The following is a 12,632-nucleotide window of genomic DNA, read 5'->3' on the forward strand; positions in this document are numbered from 1 at the left end:
CCTACTATTCCTGTCAGAAGAACATGCAGAATGAATAGCTACTTTGTAAAAATAATTCAAAATTGCAGAGAAAGACACATTGCTCCATATGGTCCTACTCCATTTGCCAGACCCACATAATCCATATCAACTTTCCTACTAAAATACATTTATTAGCTAGCTTTTTCAGGAAACAAATGAATGATCATTGTCTTGGGAATACAAGTTATGATTCATTAATACTTTTCTTAGTTTTTATAGAAATGAGGAAGAATTTTTACCTATTACCTACTCTTCTTTTCATCTAAACTCAGAAATTTTGATTAGATGTTACAATGGTGATGGATATGTTATAACAGGAGTGTGTTTAATGAAAAGCCATAGTGGATCTGAAGATACAACATCCAGAATTGCTTACTATTGTTGTAACAAATCTTGTGATTCTGAAATGGGGGTTAGGCTTAGATGCATAAAAAATTTCCAGCATTTGGATGTGAGATGGAGAAAATGTTACAAGAATGAGGTACCAAGAGCAACTGCTTTGTACTGATATTCCTCAAAAAATTTCACAAAAAATAACTAATGGGCATCCTGGAATCCTACAAACAAATGCCAAGAGGGAGACAGCATTGATAGTAGTCAGCATTCAGGAAGCCCATGATAAGGCCAAACTGGGGAAAAAGAAAAAAGAAAAAAAAACCAATCAAACAAAAACAATGAAGAAAAAAACAAGAAAGAACTATTAATGAATACATCTATTTTTGTGTTTGTTTCTTTTTCTTTTGGTTTTGTTTTCTTTTTCAAGGCAAAATTTTTCTTGTCTTTCATGAATTCCTTGATAAGAAAGTAGTCATGTTTTCTATCCTAACAACATGTAAAGAAGCAAGAAACTAGTTAACTATACAAGTTCTCTGATGATGGTGGTTAGTTGAAACCAGCAATAATTAAACATAATAAGAAACTTTTTTGATGGGAAGATTTTCTTTAAAATCAACTGAATATTTATTCAAAATAAGTGTTTGAAATTTTGTTTGAAATTATTTAGATATGTGTGTATATTTGTGCATATATGTATTCATTTGTGTATGTTAGTCTTTGTATGCATTTTTTCTTATTTATAAATAAATATATATATATATACACAACAATAAAAAAATCAGATGAATAAATGGTCCATAAAAAATGGAAGATATACCTTTCATATTTGTGGACATTATACACAGAAATTCATAAAAATTTCCACATGAACACATATAATCATAAACTGTCAAATTTCCAAACAAATTATTTTAACCAAAATTTCCTTCTGGTGAAGCATCTTTCCACATATCAATTATGAATTGACTGAGTATGAAATCAGGAAAATAATCCCATTTATAACATACTTCACAGAAGAATACATCAAAATGAAAATTACCATGTATATGAAAGGTCTGTTCAGTCCTCTTGAGAATGCCATGATATGTATCTCTAAACAAACTCTCCTCATATATTTGTTTCTTACTGCAAATCAGGCAGTCAGCTGAACTCTGTAGTATATTTTGCCTTGATAAACTTCTTTACCACTCCAAGATAGCAAAGCAAACATTGAAGGATTGAATCCACAGTATTATAGGCAAAAGAACTTTTTATTATTAAGAGTTATTATATCAAACATTTATTAAGTCACTCTCAATTGTAGAGAGATAATTTTACTTAAATACATACGAGTAATATTATTTAATTTTTTAAAGACTTGATTTCTAACTGTAATATGAAAATTTTATTTGAAATCATTGTCACAGGACAATAATAATATAACGTTCATCATAAGATTGTTTGTGTAGTACAACAGAGAATGACCAACACTGAAATCACCATTAATATGGAAGACTAATGCCCAGCTGTATTTGTAGAAAATTTCCATTTCCTTGCTTTTGTAATAACTTCTAAAACAGAAAACAAATAGGAACATTATGGTTTATTAATTTTAATTTAATCCTTTCTACATTTGATGAATAATACAATTTCTTGTTTACTCTAATACACATTAAAATCAAATCTAAAAATATTATTTTGGTGAAGAGTAATTCTTTGAGTTTATAGGAATTTTCTTAACTTATATTTCCTTTTAATTATTTTTTTCTTTTCGTTTATCTTCCTATATTTCCAAATGACTTTGTGCAATTTGCAGAACTGGTACTGTCATCAAAATCATTTTATCCTTCAGCTGATGTTTCACACGAATAGCCCTCCCAACCTGTGTCAGCTTCAACTGTCATACTTGAAAATAAATTAGAGAGTCACTATCCACAGACTATTGAAGTTCATGAATTAATTGACTTGAATGTTTAGTCTTTTTTTTTTTTTTTTTTTTTTTTTTTTTGATCTAAGCTATTTTCTCAGTAATACTGATTTACCTGACATTAAAGGGCAAACTGAGCAATGAGCTTCTGGTACTACATTCACACAATGTCACCAGGATACCAATGAATGGCATTAATTGCACTTGGGATATTTACATGACAGCAGGATGCAAATATAACATTTTGGGACATACCAAATGTCAGATATTATTATCATAGTCACACCAGTGGAAGATGTAATCATTGCATCCTATCCAACTGATATAGTTTAACACAGAGTATGGCAGGCATTTCAAGAGAAGTTAGAAAAAAATTCTGAAAGTAGAATTTAAGGATCTAAATTTGTACATTGTCTGACTTCAAAGCATACCTTTCCTAATCCCTTCATTAGAATAAGAGAAAATGAGAAAATTTTCTCTTATAACATTCAGTTATTTTAGTTACAGACTAAAAGGCAAGGGTATGTAAATTTCTAAGGAAAATAACCCAAGCATCATATAATTCATTTATTTCCTATCATAATTTCAATATGGAAGAACAGATGTGGAAAATATAATTTACTATATGCCTGTGTGATTAAGAACATTCGTGTGTGAAACGAAGTTTTGTAACTAAAGGCATATGTCCTGTGTCACTCTCCTGGGTATTATTTTCACCTTTTTTTTTTTTTTTTTTTTTGTACTTGCTTAATATTTTCTGTTTTTAAAAGAACAGAGGTCAAGCACATACTGGCTTCACTCTGTATAAAATTCATATAGAAAGCAATTATTGATGTGTTAAATTACTTCTCTTGTATCTTTATTTGTGTTAGTTTTGTATTTTATTGTCTTTACTTTTATTATATTATATCCCAAACTATGACAACTTACATATACCTTTCAGTGTTCTTTTTTTCCCTTGATCTCTAAAGGGTTTTTTAAAGGCCTAGTACTGTGATAATTACAAAATAATCTTAGATACAGGATAAAGAGAAAATTCTTCCAGATGTCATACACCCAAACTCTTGGTAGCAAGTAATTTAGGATGATGAAAAGGAGACACACTTGCTTCTGATGAAAGCCGGTGGGGCTGGGAATGTAACCTCACATCAGTCATATGACTCTGAATTAATCAATCACAACTCTTACACATGGGTTGATAGTTGGAGAACCTAATATTTCTCTGTGCTTGCAAGATTGCACATGATTATTATCTCAACAATGTAGATGCAGTAGTGGGTTGATCACATATGTGCAGATAGCCTGAGTTACAAAGAGAAACTCTGTCCCCAAATAAAATAAACCAAAATCAAAACAAACACAAAGCAAATAGTCTTTAACTTTCTGATATAATTTTGAGACAGTTTTCTCATTTACGTAGTCCTGGCTACCCTGAAATTTTCTATGTAGTTCATTGTAACTTTAAACTCATATGCTTGACCTGCTTTTGCTCCCTGAGTAAAGGGATAAAATGCATGTACTACAATGCCTGGATCCTTCCCGAAATTCTGGGTTTGAACAGGGTGATCTTGCAATGATAGTTACTACCTTATTTCCCTGAAATAAAAAGACAAAAGAAGCTCCTAGAGAAGGGACACATTTCCCTGCAGTGGCAGGCACTGCAAGAAGGCCAGCGAGACAGGACTCGGCCCCACCAGCCCTTGGTCTCTCCTGGTCCGGGGTGAGCCTGGTTGCAGGCAGGGACAGTTGGGAGGATCTGATACATGGCTTCTTCCTCTTCCCAGCCCAGAAGAATAAACGCATAGACCAGGCAAGCCAAAGGCAGCCTGGAGCCCTCTGTTGCCTGTCGTCCCCTGTAGAGGCCAGGATGCTGAAGAAGCAGTCTGCAGAGCTTGTGCTTTGGATGCTCTCATCTTCTTGGGCTGGAATGCCCTGCTGCTCCTCTTCTTTTGGACACGCCCAGCCCCTGGAAGGCCCTCTCAGACAGTACTCTACATGATGGACCAACCAGCCTCACCCCTGAGGTGGCATGCCCAGCTGAAGATGCTGAGGTGGATTTGGAGCGGCAGCAGGGACTGTTGCAGCAAACCAGGGAGCACTATGCTTTATGGAACCAGAGGTGGAACGTGCCCACTGTGGCCCCTCCAGCCTGACCACGTGTTCCTGTGACCCTCTCACCAGCCATGATCCCCATCCTGGTCATTGCCTATGACCACAGCACTGTCCAGTGCTGCTTGGATAAGTAGTTGGACTATCCACTCTCAGCTGAGTGTTTCCCCATCACTGTCAGCCAGGACTGTGGGTAGAAGGAGGTAGCACAGGTCATTGCTTCCTAGGGTAGCCGGACCTGAGTTAACATCACTGTGCAGCCCGACCAGCGCAAGTTCCAGGGTTACTACAAGATCGCCAGGCACTACCGCTGGGCAGTAGGCTAGATATTCAACAAGTTCAAGTACCCAGCATCTGTGGTAGTAAAGGATGATCTGGAGATGGCACCAGACTTCTTTGAGTACTTACAGGCCACCCTACCCACTGCTGAGAACAGACTCCTCCCTTTGGTGTGTATCTACTTGGAATGACAAGGGTAATGAGCAAGCAAACTTGAGCTGCTCTATCAAACAGACTTTTTTCCTGGCCTTGGCTTGGTGCTGTTGGCTGTGCTGTGGGCAGAGCTGGAGCCCAAGTGACTCAAGGCCTTCTGGGATGACTGGATGTGCAAGCTTGAGCAGCAGAAGGGGCAGACCTGTATTCCTCCAGAAATTTCAAGAATGATGACCTTGGCCTCAAGGCTGTGAGCCATGGGCAGTGCTTTGACTAGCATCTCAAGTTCATCACGCTGCACCAGCAGTTCGTGTTCTTTACCCAACTGGACTTGTCATACCTGCAGTGGGAGGTCTATGACTAGGATTTCCTTGCCCGTGTCTATGGTACCCCCTGCTACAGGTGGAAAAAGTGAGGACTAATGATCAGAAGGAGCTGGGGGAGGAGTCAGCTTCAAGGTTTTTGGCTAAGGCCCTGGGTGTCATAGATGACCTCAAATCTGATGTCCCCAGAGCTGGCTAAAGAGGCCATTGTCACTTTCCAGTTTCGAGGCTGGCATGTCTACCTGGGACCCCCACATACCTGGGAAGGCTATGATCCTAGCTAGATTTAGCAGCACCTGCCTTTCCCTGCTGGGTCTCCTTTCCATATCCTGAGCTGAGACAGGCCTGCAGGCCCTGGGCTGTACCATCTTGTTAGGGTTTCCCTCTTGGGTCTATATATCTCCTATTTCTGTGTTCCTCCTCACCCCACTGGCATTCTAGCATATACATCATGATGAGGGTTATACTCCTATTGTCCAGGGAGTCATCAGGAGAACTATTGTGTGGTGTAGTTGAGGGTATTGACCAAGAAACCACTATGTGGTATGGGGAAGCTTGGGCTTGTTGGGGCCAGGGTGTTCTGAATTCTCTCGAAAGGCATCTGCAGAGAGCTTGGCAACTCCAGCTCTCTTGAAAAGTCCAATTGATCCTGTCAATTATGAGCCCACCTTCTGTACCTGTTCCCCCTTTATCCACCTTCCCCCAGTGTGGGGCCAGGATATGGAAGGAAGGATTGGGTGTGTGGCCAAATTACACTAACCAAAGGGGTTTCAGATTGGAGGTATTTGGATATCAGGGGTTGCTGCCTCCTGGCTTCTCTTACTGCTGACTCTCAGTGCTCTTCTCCTGCAGGGGAGCATTTTGTGGTTGGGAGATGGGAAAGAGTCAGGAGGACAACCTGTTCTTGGGCACCCCTCCTTTTTGAAAGTCAGTTCCCTCTCCTCTTTAGGAGGACTTGGTGCCAGCCTGGTGGAAGACTGGGGACTGACATCCGTGCTTCTTTTCCCTTGGGATTTGGTGAGGAGGCTCCTCCCTGAGGGCTAGTTCTTGGTGGCTGCCTCAGAGCAAAGTGCACCAGTAGCTGAGACCAGGACATCTCTAGCTCCAAAGCAGCCCCTGTCCTGCCTTCCACAGCATCACCACCAAGATGCAGGTAGCAGGTTGGAGAGAAGTCTATGTGTTTTGTGTTTATTGATTGACCTTAATTTCAAGGAAGAAAATGGAATCTCCAGAATGATTTTCAAAAATAAAGTAAAGGCTGAATTGTCTGAAAAAAAAAAAAAGACAAAAGAATAAAAACAATATCAGGAATACTATTTAAATTGGAGTGTAGGTTTCCCTTCTGCAGTTAGCACCTTAAGGAAATGTAAATTTATTATATTAGTACCTAGTGTCAAGTATGTTTTGTCTCAAATAATTGTGATGTTTCAATGTCTTACAATATAAATCTGTTATCAATTGAAATGGCTTTCCTTTTGGGGACTGGGTTGATATGGCCATTTTTTTTCAAGAGGCTGGCCACCTTGAATATAGTGCAAAACAAAGTCTTAATTCATTTCAATGAGTTTATACAATGATAACCAGAATATACATGCCTCCACTCTCAGATAATGACCCTACATTTGAGTAAGCCTAGGTACATGAAATCTTTTCCCTCCTAAGAATCTATAACTTACACTGCTCTATTTCTTCTGTTTCTGTGTAGAAGTTTTTCTCTGATTTTAGGATCTAATGTGATTAGATTAGAGGAATTAAGGTATGGGCAGATTGAGGAGCTCTTCTGCCTATGACACCAAGTTATCTCCTTTTTGCCTTTGCTATAGATAGTTGAAAGAAGAGAAAATCCTGAGTGGTGGAGTTTAAGGCTCAAGTACCTATAATACCAAGCTTATAAGGCCATGGATGTATGTACCTGATAACAATAGGTACATACACATTCTCTGCCACTGATTATAATTGAAAAATTCTCCAAACTATTCTTTTTCAATTATAAAACAAACTACTTAAGACACAAGACATGTTCTTTTACCAACATAAAAATGTAACAAATCATTATGTTAGAGTTCAGTTAATTTGGCATGTCCTTATGGTCTGGAGGATGGTAGAATCAACATGTACATGGATCTTTCTTAGTGAACTTGCAGTTAAATACTAAACAGTTAACAATCGTCAATAAAGAAAACTATAAATGCAAAAAACAAGAGTCAGAATATTCACTGTACACCATTTCAAATTCCCTTGTCTCCTTTGCCCACTGAAGAGGAGTGCCCTTATTGATTCTTCTCTTTTATTTCACTGGTGAAGGTCCTTAAAAGTAAGAGAAACCTTGGACACTACAGTTGAATTTTTAATAGATTTTTATTTAAGTTAAAAACAATCTTATTTTACATACCAATCCAAGTTTTTTCTCCTTCCAATCCTCCAATTTCTCCCACAATCTCCCATTCCAGCCCCTATCCACTTCTCAGGTAGGGTGAGTCCACCCACTGGGTATCATCAAAGTCTGTCACATCATTTGGAGCAGGTCCTAGGCCCTGCCTCATGTATCTGTGCTGAGAGAGTTTCCCTCCATAGGGAACAAACCCCCAAAGCCCATTTGCATTCTAGGGATAAATACTAGTTCCACTGCCAGAGGCCCCATAGATTGCCCAGGCCTCCCGACTGACACCTACATTCAAGGCCCTGGTTCAGTATTATGCTAGTTCCCAAACTGTCAGACTGCAGTCCTTAAGCTTAGAATTGAAATTCTTTAGATCTGGCAGCACCAACCCTTTCAATTTACATGATACTATTGAAGATTTTCTTCCTCTACCTTCTTTAAAGAAAATATACTTCAGAAGAAAATATCTCCCAATCTGTCCACACCCAAGAGTTATGTCATTCATTATTTTGCCTTTGACTAGGAGACTTTAAAAGAGCATGGGTATGCTTTGCAACTTCAATCATAATACAGTGACTCATGCCTATGCTCTGTATTCTCTTGTTTATTCAGTAATGTTTGATATATCAATTACCTTGTTTGGATCCTTTGAAAGATTGTACCAAGGTTAACAGTCCTCAATCTCAATGATTTAGCACATAATATCATAGTGTAATCTTAGATGATTTTGAACATGAAAGGCTTATACCTTAAGTAAGATAAGTAAAGGGTACTGGAAAAAATTAACACAAATTAAGAAATCAGTTCTTATTTTCAAATGTCTTTCTACAAATTTTGTAGAATAACTGGCAGCCTTAATTCCCACCAAAATATGCTAAATTGTATCATTGTCATAAATCCCCGTGTAACTCTTTTCAAAATGGGTATGTTGAAGTGTTGGTTAACAGACACTGTCAGGGTAGGAAGGCAGAAGAAGACTAAGTCATTGGAAAGCTTTTCAAAGTGACTTGGGATACTGTCCTGACCTTTCTGACTACAATGTGCAATGAGCATCCTCCTCTACTCCATACTCATGGTCATGATGGTTTACCACAACTCAAGTCCCAGGCATATAAACCCATTCATTATGAGCTAAATTAACTATAAGTACCTATTCTTGATTAAGTTGTTAACTGACAGAAACCTGTCACAATGACAGAAAGCTACAAACTCATTTCCACCCACACTCCTTCATCCAAAGCATATCTTCTTAAGTCCTCATTTATGGATGTCTGCGAATAAAAGAGAAATTTTTGACTGAACTGAAATAGCCACACTTAACCCCTGAACCATGTAGTATATGTTGAATATGGTAAACTCTAAATGGGTAATTTTAATGTTCATTTAAGAGCAGCAAGTACAGAATTTAATACTTTAATATGAGCAGTGGAGCACACAAATATTGCTATACTGGATAAAAGCAGTTACTTAAAGTTGCACTGTAACTACACAGAAAACGTTCCTGCTTACAGAAGTCACATCAAGAGTGAAAATGAAGATACTTTTCACCTTGCTTTCACATTTTTATTTACTGCTTTTAAATTAACTAACAATGCTGGGAAAATGTGAGTTCATACAATTGAGGAAATTATTTGATATTTTTTTTCTCCCAAGCTAAGAAGAAATTTTCATACTTAATTTTATATTATTTATTGTCAATGACTAGGTATTTACTGACTGTCTATGTTGTTCTAGTAAAGAATTTTATAGACACATGTGATTTTGTGTCATTATGTGAAGGAAATCAATGTCATTGTACTGCTAATGTATTACAAATAAAGTTAGTAAGTTCAAGTTTTCAAATGGTTCTAATTCTTTTCATTGTTTTATGGTTTATGTTACCTTTCTCTATCTCTCTGGGCATCACACACACACACACACACACACACACAAAGAGAGACAGAGAGCATATATATATATATATATATATATATATGTACACATATGTACATATATACATATATAGGCATGCATGAATGTTTATGAGTATGCACATGGTGTTTTGCAAAACATTATCATTGTTTCTTTCAATTTCTAAATGTGACTCATGATCCTGATATTACTATCTCAGGTATATCTTAGAAAACATCATCTGTGCAGAAGAGGAGGCAGAAGGACCCCCAAAATCTGGGCCTTTGCCAAAGAAAGAGGCCTCATCTGGAGAGTTCGAGTTTCCAGTCAGATCCGACTATCCTGCAAAACCTTCCCAAGTTCCAGCTCAGTCCTTGTCCTCTTCCGCTAGCTATTGGCCAGAGGTGAGTCTGGGCCCAATCGGGGCTGCCTTTCCCCTACAACCTCTTCCCCCCCCCCCCGCCCGAACTCCCTGGGTTGGCCCCTGATCCTGCTGTTCCTGTCTCCAGTCCCATCAAGAGCACCCTTGGAGCTCTGATACACACCCACCCATCCCCACCACGAGCCTACCCCCCTACCCTGTGCCCTACCCTACCCACGGTCCTGCCACTCTGGTTGAGCACTGGGATAGAAGGTGGAGCCAATAGTCCACCCTATCTTGAAGACTTCTCGGAGCAACTCTGAACAAAGGAGATCTGACTATCCACTCAGGACCACCCATAATTTCCAATTGCTTGGTCTCTGACCCCAGCTCCAATCCTCTGCTGGAGTCCCGGGCCCCTCCCAGAGATCCGCCTATCTCTGCAGGACCACTGTGAGTACCTGATGGAATCTTCTTATGGATCCTCATCCATGACCCCATCCCTGGGTCCCTGTCTGCAGAGAAATCTCCTAGAGAGCTTGGACCACACAGAGCTAAAGATATTGAATCTCAGACCCACATAAGCCCATTTAGGAAGTACCATAGAGAGAGGGAAGAGACACCACCAACACCTACTGGAAGAAGCTATGGGAAGAAGGCAATACAAGAGAATACCTAACGACAGAAAGACAAGCATGACACCAACAGAATCTAGGGAATCTACACAAACTAGAATGGAACACAACAACAAAGCAGAGGAAGCAGAAGGGTACGACTTAAATATTACCATCATAAAAATGATAGAGGCCCTCAAAGAAAATGTGAGAAAATTCCTTAAAGAAATGGAGGAAAAAACAAACAAAAAAGTGGAAGAAATGAACAAATTCCTTAAGGAAAGTACAGAAAGCCAAAAAAAAAAAACCAACAACAACAATTAAGCAGGTGAAGGAAACAGTTCAAGACTTGAAAACTGAAATTGAGAAAATAAAGGCAACACAAACTGAAGGAATGCTGGAAATAGAAAAGCTGGGCAAAAAAATTGGCAATTACAGACATAAGCATACTAACAGAATTAGAACAGAGAGAAGCGAATTCACCCCGTTGGATTACATGCCAGAAAATAATCAACTTGAGGACTGAAATCAACAAAATAGAAACAAGGAAAACAATACAAAAACTCAATGCAAAGAAGAGTTGGTTTTTTGAGAAAATCAACAAAATAGACAAACCTTTATCCAAATTAACGAAAAAGCACAGAGAGAACATGCAAATAAACAAAATCAGAAACGAAAAGGGGAACATAACAACAGACACAGAGGAAATCCAGATAATTTTCAGGTCATACTTTGAAAATCTGTATTCCACCAAAATTGAAAATTCAAAGGAAATGGACAAATTTCTGGATAACTATCACTTAACAAAATTAAATCAAGAACAGACAAACAACTTAATTAGACCTATAAACTGCAATGAAATAGCAGCATTCATTAAAAGCCTTCCAACCAAAAAAAGTCCAGGGCCAGACGGATTCAGCGCAGAATTCTACCAGACGTTCAAGGAAGAACAAATACCACTTCTCCTCAAATGGTTCCATAAGATAGAAACAGAAGTTTCATTGCCTAACTCTTATTATGAGGCCACAATGGGTTTATGAGGAACCCAAGCCTCACAAAGACACAACTAAGAAAGAAAACTACAGACCAATATCCCTGACGAACATCGATGCAAAAATACTCAATAAAATACTGGCAAACTGAATTCAAGAATACATCAGATAAATCGTCCACCTTGACCAAGTCAGCTTCATACTTGGAATGCAATGATGGTTTAACATACGAAAATCTATCAACATGATCCACGATATAAACAAACAGAAAAAGAAAAACCTTAGGAGTATCTCCCTAGATGCAGAAAAAGCCTTCGACAAATTTCAACACCCTTTCATGATAAAGGTCTTGGAGGGGTCAGGGATAACAGGAACATACCTAAACATAATAAAAGCAATATACAACAAACCACCTGCCAACATCAAACTGAATGGAGACAAACTTAAGCCAATTCCTCTAAAATCAGGAAGAAGACAAGGCTGCCCTCTCTATATATTTCTTTTCAATATTGTACCAGAAGTTCTAGCTAATGCTATAAGACAACAAAAGGAGATCAAGGGGATCCAAATTGGAAATGAAGAAGTTTACATAAGCGACCCAATAAACTCTACCAGGGAACTACTACAGCTGATAAACACTTTCAACAAACTAGCAGGATACAAGATAAACTCAAAAAAATCAGCAGCCCTACTTTTTTCATACGACAAATAGACAGAGAAAGAAATCAGAGAAACATCACCCTTTACAATAGCCACAAGCAACATAAAGTGTCTTGGTGTAACTCTTACCAAACAAGTAAAAGAACTATATAATAAGAACTTTGTGACTCTAAAGAAAGAAATTAAAGAAGATACCAGAAAATGGAAAGACCTCCCATGCTCTTGGATATGTAGGATAAACATAGTAAAAATAGCAATCTTGCCAAAAGCAATCTACAGATTCAATGAAATCCCCATTAAAATCCCACCACAATTCTTCACCGAACTTGAAAGGATAATAATCAACTTTATATGGAAAAACAAAAGACCCAGGATAGCCTAAACAACCCTGAACAATAAAAGAACATCAGGAGGCATCATCATTCCTGACTTTAAGCTCTAATACAGAGCTATAGTTCTGAAAACAGCCTGGTACTGGCATAAAAATAGACAGGTAGACCAATGGAATCAAATTGAAAATCCTGATATTAACCCATGCACCTATGAACACCTGATTTTCGACAAAACAGCTAAAATTATACAATGGGGCAAGGACAGCATCTTTAACA

At 38.2% G+C, this 12,632-nt stretch overlaps 1 pseudogene; it reads left to right on the forward strand.

Moving 5' to 3' along the window:
• Window positions 1-4,130: 4,130 nt before the first annotated feature.
• Window positions 4,131-5,411, forward strand: LOC127216282 (alpha-1,3-mannosyl-glycoprotein 2-beta-N-acetylglucosaminyltransferase-like; annotated as a pseudogene).
• The last annotated feature ends 7,221 nt before the right edge of the window (window positions 5,412-12,632 follow it).

This window comes from Phodopus roborovskii, unplaced genomic scaffold (assembly GCF_943737965.1).
Source record: "Phodopus roborovskii unplaced genomic scaffold, PHOROB, whole genome shotgun sequence".
NCBI classification, from domain to species: domain Eukaryota; kingdom Metazoa; phylum Chordata; class Mammalia; order Rodentia; family Cricetidae; genus Phodopus; species Phodopus roborovskii.